We start from the raw sequence: 13,630 nt of genomic DNA, 5'->3' as shown, positions 1-13,630 counted from the left end.
ATTTCCTTGTGTGATATGGGCCTGTTTAGATAGTTTACCTGCTCTTGATCTAACTTTGGTATGTAGTATCTGTCTAGAAAACCACCCATTTCATCTAGATTTTCTAGTTTTGTTGAGTATAGGCTTTTATAGTAGATCTGATGACTTTTTAAATTTCCTCCATTTCTGTTATGTCTCCCTTTTCATTTCTGATTTTGTTAATTTGGATACTGTCTCTCTGCCCTTTAGTTAGTTTGGCTAGGGAATTTGTCTATTTTGTTGATTCTCTAAAAGAACCAGCTTTTGGTTTTGCTGATTCTTTGTATTGTTTCCTTTGCTTCTATTTGGTTGACTTCGGCCCTGAGTTTGACTATTTCCTGCCTTCTACTCCTCTTGGATGAGTTTGCTTATTTTTGTTCTAGAGCTCTCAGGTGTGCTGTTAAGTTGTTAGTGTAAGATCTCTCCAGTTTCCTTACCAGGGCACTTAGTGCTATGAATTTTCCTCTTAGCACTGCTTTCATTGTGTCCCATAAATTTGGATATGATGTGTCAACATTTTGATTAAATTCCAGGAAGTCTTTAATTTCTTTCTTTATTTGTTCCCTGACCAAGTTATCATTGACTAGAAAGTTGTTCAGTTTCCACGTGTATGTAGGCTTTCTGTTGTTTTTGCTGTTATTGAAGACCAGCCTTAGGCCATGGTGATCTCATAGGATGCAGGGAATTATTTCAATCTTCTTGTATCAGTTGAGGGTAGGGTTATTTTATGACCAAATATATGGTTGGTTTTGGAGAAGATATTATGAGGTGCTGAGAAGAAGGTGTATTCTTTCATTTTAGGGTAAAATATTCTATAGATATCTGTTAAATCCATTTGGTTCATAACTTCTATTAGTTCCCTGTGTTTCTGTTTAGTTTCTGTTTCAATGACCTGTCCATTGGTGAGAGTGGGATATTGAAGTCTTTCATTATTATTGTGTCAGATCCAATGTGTGTTTTGAACTTTACAAACTCATACAACCATTCTGGAAATCAGTCTGGAGTTTCCTCAGAAAATTGGAAATAGATCTACCTGAAGATCCAGCAATATCACTCTTGGGAATATACCCAAAACATGCCCCACAATGCCACAAGGGCATGTGTTTCACTATATTCATAGCAGCCTTATTTGTGATAGCCAGAAGCTGGAAACAACCCAGATGTCCCACAACAGAAGAATGGATACAGAAAATGTGGTTCGTTTACACAATGGAATACAGCTATTAAGAACGAGGACGTCCTGAGTTTTGCAGGCAAATGGATGGAACTAGAAAATATCCTGAGTGAGGTGACTCAGATGCAAAAAGATATGCATGGTATGTACTCACTAATAAGTGGATATTAGCCAAAGGAAAGAGAGAGAGAGAGAGAGAGAGAGAGAGAGAGAGAGAGAGAGAGAGAGAGAGAGAGAGAGAGAACAGAAAACCCAAGGTACAGTCCACAGAACTCAAAATGGTCAACAAGCTGAAGGGCCCAAGTGAGGATGCCTCAGTCTCACGTGTAAGGGAGAAGAAAGCAATCACAAGTGGGAAGGGAGGAAGGGAGGGACCTGGGAGGGAAAGTGCACAGGAGGTTGAGAGGGAGGGAGAACCTAATCTGGTATTGGGTGAGGGAAAAGGACTGAAGCCCTGAGGGCCAAGCAGAAGGAATAGAAACAGGCAACCTCATTGGTAGGAAGTTGGGAGGACCCTCCAGAATGTACCAGAGACCTGGGAGGTGAGAGACTCTTAGGACTCAAAGGGAGGGACCTTGGATGAAATACCCTACACTGGGGAGAGGGAACTTATAGAGTCCACCTCCAGCAGGAAGACAGGGCATCAAATGAGGGTTGTCATCCCACAGGCAAAACTCTCATCCATAATTGTTCCTGTCTGATAGAACTACAGGGATGGAAATGGAGAGGAGCCTGAGGAAAAGAAGGTCCATCAACAGGCCCAAAGTGGGATCCAGCTTAAGGGAAGGTCCCAAAGCCTGACAGTGTTACTGAGGCTATGGAGCACTCACAAAAAGGGACCTAGGATGACTGTGCTCTGGAAGACCCAAAAAGCAGCTGAAAGAGTCAGATGCAGATATTTGCACCCAACCAATGGACAGAAGCTGCTGACCCCTGTGGTTGAATTAGGGAAGGCTGAAAGAAACTGAGGAGGAGGTTGACCCTGTAGGATAACCTCCTGGATCCCTGAGATCTCTTAAACACTGGACCACCAACCAGGCAGCATACACCAGCTGATATGAGGCCTCCAGCACATATAAAACAAAGGACTGCTGGGTCTGTGTTCAATCAGAGAAGATGCACCTAACCCTCAAGAGACTGGAGGTCCCAGAGAGTTTAGAGGTCAGGTGGGGTGGAAGGGGGGGGTGAAGACATCCTCGTGGAGACAGGAGGGTGGGGACAAGGTGTTGGAGGGTGGATGGGGGGCATAAAATATGGAATGTAAAGAAATTAATTAATGAATAAATAAAGAGAGAAAGAATGCAAAAAGAGAAAGGACTGACCAGATCAGCCAGGTTCAATGACTGGGTCAGAACCAAAAGGAAGGTCTAGATGTGGCCAGCACAGAAGAAGACTGAGGCAGGAGGATTGTTATAAGTTCAAATACAACCTGGTCTACATAATGAGTTCCAGGATTATATGGGGATATCATACCTCAAAAAAAAAAAAAAAAAAAAAAAAAAAAAAAAAAAAAAAAAAAAGCAAACAAAATCCAACAATAACAGTAACAAAGCCAAGGGGAAAGAGCGAAGGCGCTTTCCCAGACTGAGTGCCCACTGGGATGTGTGTTTACTTAGGCCCTACCCACGAACCTGCATTGATCTCTTAGACTTGGCAAGGCAGTCATTTCGGTTCTTATTTTATCAGTGAGGCAGCCAAGTCATTTAAGTCATACAGAAAACTGCATAACCTATGGGCATGAGCTGAAATTATATTCAGTCTTGTGGTGGCTTTAAAGTCTGTGTTATTTGGGTATGGTGGCTCAAACCTGTAATTAGAAGCCCTTCTCGGGCTACATAGCAAAAATTCAGAATACATTTCAGAAAATGAAACCTATGCAATCCTCACTCAGTCACTATGCACACATGGGCATACACACACTCGTGCACACATGCAGCTGCAACAAACTGAGGGACCTGGACAGAGGCAGCATAATGTCATCTACAATAGGAGTGAATTCAGGCTGCACTATTCAAATCCTACTACTGTATGTGTGTGTCAGTGTATTAGTGACTACACTTGACAGCTGAGACTTTGTCCCATCATGAAATGGGATAATACCAGAACCAACTCCATAAAGCCATTGTAAAGCATAAGTCTTAGATGGAATATGATGCATTCAGTAGTTAAATATTATTTCTGGAATTCTCCCATGAGGGTGGTATTATAGATTGTCTTAGTTTTACTGCTGTGAACAGATACCATGACCAAGGCAAGTCTTATAAAGGACACCATTTAACTGGGGCCGGCTTACCGGTTCAGAGGTTCAGTCCGTCATCATCAAGGTGGGAGCATGGCAGCATCTAGGCAGGCATGGTACAGGCAGAGCTGAGAGTTCTACATCTTTATCTGAAGGCTGCCAGTGGAAGACTGGCTTCCAGGTGGCTAGCTATGAGTAGGGTCTTAAAGCCCACGCCCACAGTGATACACCTACTCCAACAAGGGTACACCTCCAAGTAGTGCCACTCCCTGAGCCAAGCACACACAAACCGTCACATAGATGAGTCAGGCAGAACAGTCTGGGCATTGGTATAAATGCTTCAACTTGCAGCTATTAAATAAGACTTGTTACAGTGAACGCTTAGCAATAGGAGAAGGTGCACATTTCAAACAATGTGGGAACTGGTACACGTAGGGGAAATGTTGCTAGTAAACCCAGCACAAGGCTGGGTAAGACAGCCCTGCTGCACTGGGTGAAATTCTGAGCTTGTAACAGTGACTGGAGTGCCACCGTGTCCTCCTGTGTGCAATTATTATTATTGTTGTTATTGTTATTGTCAACTCACTATAAACCAAGGTCACCTGCTGTGGGCGAGCACGGCCACCTGGGCTCCTGATCCTGGAGGCTGTCAGAAAGCAGGCCAAGCAAGCCAGATGGAGCAAGCTAGTAAGCAGTTTTATTCCATGCCCCCTGCTTCAGTCTCTGCATCCAGGTTCCTTCTCTGACTTCATGAAAGACTCTAAGCTGTCAGGTGAAATAAACCCTTTCTTCTTCAAGTTGTTTATACTCATGGTGTTTATTACAGTTGTAGAAACTAAACTAAGGGGGGTGACAGAGGGGAAACCGGGAAAGGGGATAACATTTGAAATGTAAATACATAAAATATCCAAAAAAAAAAAAAAGATAGAAAGAATCTAAACTAAGACACATTCTCACCAGAAAACAAAAAACAGAAACAAAAAACAAATGCTTTCTTTTGTTAAACGCTTGTTACAGTGAACCTCGGTAAATAACTCTTAAGCCGGTAGTGGGTTATAATCTGCATGCATCATCTTTTTTAAATTAACTAACTCATTTATTTATTATTTGTATAGATACACCTCTATCCCAGATAGACAGCTGAAAGGCCTGGCCTGAGCCAGGGAATATAGAGAATGTCACTAGTTCTACTCTCATACCCTCCTAGCCCCGTGGCTTTGGGATGAACGCAGAAGTAAGATGGGCCTGCAGATGGGGGCCATACTCTGAACATTGTGTCTCACTCATGGATACAGGCTCAGACCATGAGACTTGATTGCCAGCTCAGCTGCTTGCTTTCTGCAGCATCCACGTGAAGCCCTCGGGCTTCCGAGCACTAGGGCCTTAAAAATCCATGGCTCCTCTTATTTCTCAGGTCCCACACTTCCGCTCTAGCATTCCTTTGCTCCTTGGACCTGGAATTAATCTAGAAAATCCAAGAAAGCATCTGGTTCTGAAAAGATAGAGACACCAACAGTTGCGCATCACCGCTGCTAATCTCGTTTGTCAGTTCCAGGCGGAGTGGACTTCTCCGGGGACCAACTGTCCCTCCCAGCAGTTCCAGAGCCACACTGCCTTGGAAGACCCAGCAGACAGATGTCCCCACCTTGACCCTTCTTTCTGCCGTGTCTTCAGCATCCCCGTTCCCCCCACCCCCAGTCCCATCCCCACTCCACTTCTTCTTCCTCTCCCCATGCTAGGACCAAGTAGAGTGAACAGCAGAAGGCTGCCCTCGGGCAGGCAAGCCCTCCTCGCAGGATTTATTGTCTTCCACAAGAATTTTCCAAGTCCCCAGGACCCAAAGTCAGGAAAACTGGCAGAGTTTCTCACAGAAAAAATGAAATATTAAGAAAAAACGCAATCCCAAAGACAGGCAGCAGATGAAAAGAACTTTCCATTTTCAATTCTAAATGTCAAACAGCTGCTCTAGTTTTTATTGAAGAGCAAATAACCATTATTTGTTGAAATTCTGCAGGAAATAACAGTATGTTAGGGCTTTTTAGGAGAAATTATTGAGAAATGTATTTAACTCACTCAGAATTCACACCAGGATGACTATTTTAAGTACAATGAAATACCATTTTGATAATTTCCTATAATTTTGTCATGATGGATAGCTACTTTAAATTTACATGGCAGCTATGTAAATGGCCATAAGTGATTTTTCATTATCCTGACTGGTGAGTCATTTGAGATATTGATGTAAGCACAGTACAGGAACAACATTTACAGTTTATTAAGCTAAAAGGATGCTAATCAGTTATTATATTTAAAATGACACCCATGAGGGAAAGAAACTGATTTGCTAAGATACACTTTTCTAAGAGCTGGGAAATCAGTAAAGATGAGTGAGTGTTCCGATAGATGATCTGTTTGACCTCAGTAAATGGCTGTGCCCTTGGTGTTGAGCAGAGCAGTGCTGTTGTGTCCAGTGTGATGCCCAGGAGGTGGACCATTAGTCCAGAGGGTAGCTCCTCTGGAGTCACAAGACCACACTGCTTTGTTGTGTTGTAACCCCAGACCTACCCCCACTTCTTACATTAGTCATCTTTCTGTTACAGTAACAAAATGTCAGAAACAACTTCCTTTGGGCTGTGATTGGTTAAAGCCATTGATTTGGTTCTGTGATGCATGCACAGCAGAGCAAAACTACTCACCAACTGAGCCAGGGAGCAGAGAGATGGGAGGCTAAACAGTCCCTTCCAGGACTTACCTCCCAGGGGCCTATAAACTCACCAGGAAGTTCCCCTTTTTTGTTTGTTTGTTTTTGTTTGTTTATTTGTTTTTCAAGACAGGGTTTCTCTGTATAGCCTTGGATGTCCTAGAACTCACTCTGTAGACCAGGCTGGCCTCAAACTCAGAAACCTGTCTGCCTCTGCTTCCCAAGTGCAAGATTAAAGGGGTGTGCCACCACTGCCCAGCCAGGAATTCTTCTTTTTTAAGACTCCGGCACTTCCCAAAGCAGCCACCCTGGGCACCAAGCCTGCAGCATATGAGCCTTTGGAGAGCTATTCAAGGTGCAAGATATTGCCACTCTAGAATTAATATTTGGACTGTGTACTATTGTTTCTTTGGGTTTTCAAAAAAGAATAGCTTTTCTTCAACGCCTAACTATCAGAATGGCATCAGAGCAGAAGGGGCTCAGCCTTTGAAATCCCATTTGAGAGCCAGCATGAAGTCCTGTTGATGTTCTCTATTGCAAACTGTTCTATTCTGGGTCATTATGCTAATCACAGTGATTAAATGATGAGCTAAATAAAGTGATCTAATTTTTTATATAGCTAATGTTTCTAAAGAATATGCAATAGATTTACAAAGTTTGTCTGTTTTTTTTTTTTTTAAATACTGCTCTTTGGCACCAAAGAGTCAAGTTCATTTCACCGAGGATGAATTTATACTTTTCAATGTAATTCCTACTAGCTTACATGTAAATTTTAAACAGCATTGAGTGTACTTTGGCCTTCACAGCTAAATTGTTGTTGCGTTAGAAGTTGACATTTCTTAGAAAGGAGAAAGGATACATTTGGATGTCAAATTGTTTTCAATGGTCAATCCATATTCTCTAGTCATGTTTCTAATGATTCTGTAACAGAAAACTCAAAACAAACAAAGCATCACTTATCATGCTAAGAGTCGTCTTTCTAAGTCATTCTGTTCTCTGCACTGTTTACATTACAGAATCTACTTCATTTGGTGCCACACACTTACAGTCCTAACTACTGGGGCAGCTGAAGCAACTGAAGATCAGACCCAGGGATTCAAGGCCAACCTGGGCAATGCAATGGCATTATGTTTCTAAAACAACAATAAAACTAAGTTGAAAAAAATTTTCCCAGCACTAGTATTACAACATACCTGGAATTCATTCATTCATTCAGTTTTGATCCTGGTAAGTAGTCACTCAAACTGTGGTCCACTTAAAGCAGCAGTGGAGTGGTACAGGCATGGTCTGTCCGGGCTTCATAGAAAATGGATTTGTCAGGTTAATTTGTGTCTATAACACAGCAAAAAATATAGCAGCTCAAATAGGACATGTTATTCTTTCCCTGTAGCAAATCTGCAGCTGAGCATGTCTGAACCCATGGGGGGACATTCTGCTGCCCCAAGCACGTGGCTCAAGACTGTCTCCATAATCATGTCTCCAATACAGCAGGAAGAAAGGCAAGGCAGACCTTGTCATTAGGGAGGTGACCTGGAAATTCCTGGAATGAACTATCGCAGAGCCACATCAGCAAAGTCAGTGCCTGATAGAACTTAGGAGGTCCCAATACTGGAAAGAAAAGGATCCAGGAATCTAAGAAATCAGAGCAACAATTTACAACAATAGGATGAGTCACAAACGTGCTATTAGGCTGAGGAAGTGAGTGGCGAAGGTTACCAGCTGAGTGAGTCCTCAGATATGAACCAGGGCAGAGGAGGACTAAGAAGTGCACAGGGCTTTCTAAGCTTTCTCACATCCGGCCCATTTCACCAGAAGAATTTTGGTGACCCCAGATATTACTGATAATCATAAAGAAATCTACTTTCAAACAATTCTTTGGGTAGGGTTGGGATAGCGGAGACGGCGGGTAGATGGCTCCATGGCCACAGTACTTGTTGCACAAGCACAAGGCCCTGCGTTCAGATCCCCACCGTGCATGCAAGTGTCTGGGGCTTCAGCGTGTCTCTGTAACCATAGCCCTGGGGAAGGCAGAGACCAGAGACTCCTGGGGGCTTCTCGACAGCCAAAGCAGTAAGCTCCAGGTTCAGTGATAGACATTGTTACAGAAATAAAATAGTGGTGGAGGAGGGTTCCCAGTGTCAACCTCTGGGTTCTTCTACATGCTCAAGTACAGACAAATCCACTCCAACACATACATGTGCACATATATGCATGAGCTCCTTCCTACCCTACCCTACCCTGCACTACCTCGTGGCGAGCCACTTCTTGCTATGCATATCTTTTTATCATTCACTAAGGAGAAAAGCAAATGTACAGGATGGGTGAACTTGTTTATTTTTGCATTAAGGATTAATTCCCAGCTGAATATTTAACACTTTTCAGAGGTGCACAGTCCTTTTGTTTTTCAGTCAGCAATGCTGAGCATGCCACCTCCCACAAATAGTCCTGAAAAATGGCAGAAGTAGTTAAAACATCATTTCCAGAACTGTCAGAAAGTCTATCCTAATTCCAGACCAAAATTCTTTTAAAGAGTTTTAAAGTATATTTTTATTTATTGATTGTTTGGAAATCTTATACACATATACAATATGTTTTGGTCAAATCATTTCCCTTCAAACATTTAGTAATTTTTTTTAAAAAAATGAAGTTGACATAAACAACTTAAGCAGCAAATTTCCCTTTAAAGTCAACATTCTTGCACAATACAACCCAAAGGTGTACTGATTTGAGATTTATATACTGAGGGATGATGGTAGGAAAACATTAAACTTTTGTTTTTCATAATCAAGCCATTATATTTCTCTAAGAATCAAGACTTTCATGTACAGTAAAATGCTGCATTTAAAAACACAGTAGATAGAGATCTGAGCTAAGACATTTGCTGGAGTCATGTGATGTGGTGACACGAGGCAATGGGTGTGTGCTGTGGGTTCAGAACCAAAGCTGAAGTACAGCTGCTTGACATGCCACAGGCAAGGGCTGCCAGCAGCCCCCTCCCTCAGTACTTGTTGGGTTTTGAATTAATTTTTGGTTTCTGTGCACTCAGACACCTTTCACTACTCTCAAACTTTCTGTGACTTTTTAAAAAAAGAGTCGTGACCCTTTAAGACCGTTCAAGAAGCTGCGATGTCATAGCCTGGGGTCAGTGTCCAGTGTTGTTCATCAGTTCTCAAGATGCAAGGGCACTCTAGCTCGACTGTGAGATGTACCAGCACCAGCGTTTGTTGGGCTGGTTGGTTCCTTTTTTCCCTGTCATTATTTGCTACTGATTTGCTTGAGGGTCATAGAATTTCAAGGAAGTTTAAAACAACAACCAAAACAAACCACGGACATTTCAAATCTTGAACCTAAAAGCCAACATTGCTTTGTTTTACTAGAATTGCATTTCATAGCTAAATAATAGCAAGGGCATCTTAGTCCTTAGCAAAGACGTTGGTCTCAGTGTTCAGGAGTTTGATCATGAAGTAATATAAGAAGAGATTTGTCTCACACCATCACAGCTGTCTTTCTGAATGTTGTGAAGGGCTATCCCTCAGCAACCCCAAGAATCTGGGTTCTTTCCTCTAGTGGACCAGCTGCTTCCTGGGCCCATGGGGTCCTTTGCAGGCAGCTAGCCAAGAGAGAGAGGAAGCGGCTCCTGGAATCACAGACCCAGGCTGGGAAGAGTGTACACCACCCCCTAGGGAGCTGCAGTGATCCTCTCTGAGCCCCTCAGAAAGTGCTGCGACCATGGACAGTAAGTACCAGGCCCTGTTGTTTCTACTATGCATATGTCTGATAAAATTCACTTTATAAATCAGCACAATAAGAGATTAATAACAATCGATGCTAATAAAATAAGACAACTATGACTTCTAGAAATAAAAGTTACATGATGTGGTCTCTGCCTTGACTCAAGACAACTATTAATATTTTCAGACATTGGTTGACGATGGACGATTCAAATTCTGGAGTGCAAAGACAAAGATAAAGGAAGATGATGTACTCACATTCCAGTGGATGAAATGAGTCACATGGCCCCACCCAGAAACACAGCTGTACGTGCACTGTCCTTAAGAGCCCAGAGCAGAAGGGAAATAGTGAATGTGCGGCTTTGCGCTTGGCACAGTACAACAAATATTTAAAAACACAGAAAAGTTGTTTCCTATTTGAGCCTGGAAACAGCTGTTAGGAATTGGATTCATCTTCTCATCTCTCTATGGACTTGAGCTGCCTCAGTTTGGAGCTGGGGCTTACACCTGAGGCATGGTGAGTGCTTCCACCGCCCAGGATTTCCTCTGTCCAGAGTCACATTGTGTGGCCCAGACTGACCTCAGACTCAACAGGCCTTGGTGTCTTGTGCTACCATCCCTAGAACATTTTAACATTGTGTGTGTACACGTGTGCGTGCATGTATGTATCCGTGTGCACGTGTGTGTGCACATGTGCATCTGTGTATTACACGCTTAGTTTTATATACCTCATTTTCACCCATATTCCTGTCTATTTCCTTTCTTAAAAAGTTCAACTCCCAACTCTCCAATATACTAGTTGGATAAATTTGGAAACATTTTTATTTTTCATGTTTCTTTTCAGTCCCTAAGATGATGGCAAAAAGGATAGCCACTAAAGAGGCCATCATGGTGGCCAGAGCTCAGACACGGTAGAGTCTAGTGCACAAAGTCAGTTGTCCTCTCAAGAAGCAGAACACTGTCAGTTTAATACTGAGGCTAGTTTATTAACACTTAAATATTTTAACTAATTGTTGGAGCATTTCGTAAATGTATTTTAGTCATATTGACCCTCAGCTCTTCCTGAGCTACTCCTGCTCATATCTTGATTGCATCCGTCTCAATCTCTCCCAGACCCATCCCCCACCTCTCTAAATCCAAACTTCATGTCCTCTCTCTCTCTTTTTAAATTTTATTTTAAAAATAACCCATGGAATCTAATTTGTGCTGCCCATATGCTCTGGGGTTGGGGTGGAGCATGTTAGACTCGCCAGGAGGCACATTCTTGAAGAAAACCGCCTCTCTGCCAGGCGCGACCATCTATCCTCACTCTATGATCACTCTATGATCATGAGCCTCTCCCTGCCTTAAGCTAGCACACTGACTTGACTTGATCTTGGCGGGTTGTGTGCAGGGAGCCGTGGCTACGGTGAGTTCCCAGGGGTCCCCCCCCATGTCCAGAAGAGTCTGTTTTACTCTAGTCCTCCCCAGACCTTTCTTACAGCCTTGCCACCCTCTGGTTAGCAGTGGAGTCTGGTGTTACGCATGTGCCTTTAGCTGAGTACCTGACAGGTACCATCTGTCCTTCAGTTGTGATTTTCTGCACTAACCACTAGACAGTAATCTACAAGTGGATAGAAACAGATTTTCAGGGCAATTTGATACTATGTCCATGTAGCAAATTAATGGAATAGGTTCACCCTTGGGTCCCATGAATACCCCAGCTGTATTAGGTGTATGTTTCCTCTTGTGGAGTGGGCCTTAAACAAGAAAGCAGTTGGTTATCCCTGTAAAACTTGTGCTACTGTAACACCCATTGGCATATCTTTTCACACTGGTCATTATTTCAGTTCACAGGGTTAAGATTGACTTCTCCCTTCATTGAGGGTCAATATGACTTCATTGTTGTTATGCAACAGGCTGCATAACGCCCTTCAGGCCATGAGAGCTAGACATCATAGAGGAATATCTCAGGGTCAGAATCAACTTGATTCTTCCATATCCTGTGACCAGCGTGTTTAACATCAAGTTCTAGAGGGTAATCAAGAGCATTAAGTGTAGTGATGGGGTCACCAGGACATTCCTGACCAAAAACTGGAGGGGAGAAATGCCACATCTGGCAGTGGGCTTCTTATTTGACAACCCATGAGTTAGTTATATTATGTTTATAAGATAGTGAGTTTTTACAACATTTTTTGTTGGTGTTAATAAATTCTCTTTTTAGAACAGTTTTGGTGCAGAGATGTTCCATAGCTCTGCCCCACACACATACATTTGCACATCTCCTCTTCAACATCTGTAACAGAGAGGGCGTTTGCCTCCTCTGGTGAACCTACACTGGCTTAATATCCAGTCTCCTTTTAATAGAAGAATTCAATTCTCTTTTGTAATGGCTTAACTTCCAGGTGAGCCACACATGCAAATGTATTTTAGTTTGGCTTCTCTAGAAAGTTTGGGTCATTGGGCTTTTTCTTCTCAGGGTCACCATAAGAGTCAACAAGCATGAAGCAGAGACAAGAGGAAAAGGTGGTCACTTGTTGCTGGTCTGTGCAATGGGGAGATCTATCCTACAAGATGTGCCTTGAGAATTTGTGTATGTACCTTCTTAAGCTAGATGTATCAGAGGCAGAAGTGAGATTTTACTGATGGATTCTCCTCTTGCATTGGTTAAAGCATTGCTAGCTGGAAGCTGATGCTGCACATGTAGGAGCTGAACATGACTCAGCCTTTGGTGTCTCCTGTGCTGTCAGACCAATGCCAGGTAACCAGGAGAGGTAAAGCAAGGTTGAGCAAAGTTGGATCATTATAATATCTGTTTTTTTCCCTCACCATGGAGTATGTTGATAACTCACAGAGAGTTCATTACATTTATTTCTGAGCACATGTTATTTACAATCTCTATATTTCTTCCTTTACAATAAAATTAACAACTGTGTATATGAAGGGGCATTGGTCTCACTCATCACTAAAGAAATACTGTCTCCTGATGTCAGCACTGCTCTTCTTAGGTGAGATAACCTAACTTAGAGAAAAGAAGGACAAGTTGATGCCATCTGAGCAGTCCGAATTATTTGCTATTGTCTTTAGGAACCGTGGCAAGGGATCCAGAGAATTAGAAGGCCAGATGGCCACCTCTGATCCATCCTCTTCTGATTTGCTTCCAGGCAAGTTGTACTCTTAGATACTTAAAAACTTAATAAATTACCTTTGATTTCCTTCCTTAGCCTCAATTCATTGTTCTTTAAAAGTGGGATCCTCCAAACTACTTACCCTTCTGTTGGCCTCCTCACTTCCTAAAACTCAAACTCTCCTGGGTCAAAGGCAGCATCCTGCATCGCGCTGAAGCATCTCCAGTGAGACAGAAAGGAGCCTGGCCCATCCTTTGAAGTGCTGTGCTATGATCATTTCACTTTCAAGAAAATTACTGTGGGTCTCACTTCCCATCTCACTCAAAGGCTTTCTAATGGAGCCAGGTGGAAATTTCCCAGCTGGACTTCTACACAGGAACCTAATATGTGCAACCAAAGATACCAGGTATTTGTCATGGTGATTATTCTGGGCTATTATGAATGTCTGGCTGGTTGCTGTCTAACCACGGAATTGCCAAGAGGTATCTTGCTACTTTGCTCCATGTCTAGATGCATTTGTGTTATTGTATGATATCAGATTTCTCCAAGAAATCCCATTGCAATGGGCTATTCGTTTATGTGCACCATCATATTTACTGTGCTTAGTCTGTCTGGTAGTGTTTAGTGACCTTCACCAGCTCAGCATTCTTGGCAAGGATT

At 42.6% G+C, this 13,630-nt stretch overlaps 1 long non-coding RNA gene across 3 annotated transcripts; it reads left to right on the top strand.

The window, feature by feature from the left end:
* Positions 1 to 1,288: 1,288 nt before the first annotated feature.
* LOC116086809 lies at positions 1,289 to 13,059 on the top strand. 3 transcript variants are annotated; one of them, XR_004117145.1, is made up of 5 exons: positions 1,293 to 1,334; positions 4,029 to 4,203; positions 7,149 to 7,359; positions 9,700 to 9,868; positions 10,051 to 13,059. It is a non-coding gene; the product is annotated as an uncharacterized LOC116086809 (long non-coding RNA). The 3 variants fall into 3 exon arrangements; XR_004117146.1 differs by lacking the exon at positions 4,029 to 4,203 and having other exon boundaries at positions 1,289 to 1,334; XR_004117144.1 differs by lacking the exon at positions 1,293 to 1,334 and having other exon boundaries at positions 3,657 to 4,203.
* The last annotated feature ends 571 nt before the right edge of the window (positions 13,060 to 13,630 follow it).

Source organism: Mastomys coucha, unplaced genomic scaffold (assembly GCF_008632895.1).
Source record: "Mastomys coucha isolate ucsf_1 unplaced genomic scaffold, UCSF_Mcou_1 pScaffold13, whole genome shotgun sequence".
In the NCBI taxonomy this organism is placed as follows: domain Eukaryota; kingdom Metazoa; phylum Chordata; class Mammalia; order Rodentia; family Muridae; genus Mastomys; species Mastomys coucha.
The sequence above is the reverse complement of the archived record's forward strand: the minus strand, read 5'-3'. Positions and strand labels throughout refer to the sequence as shown.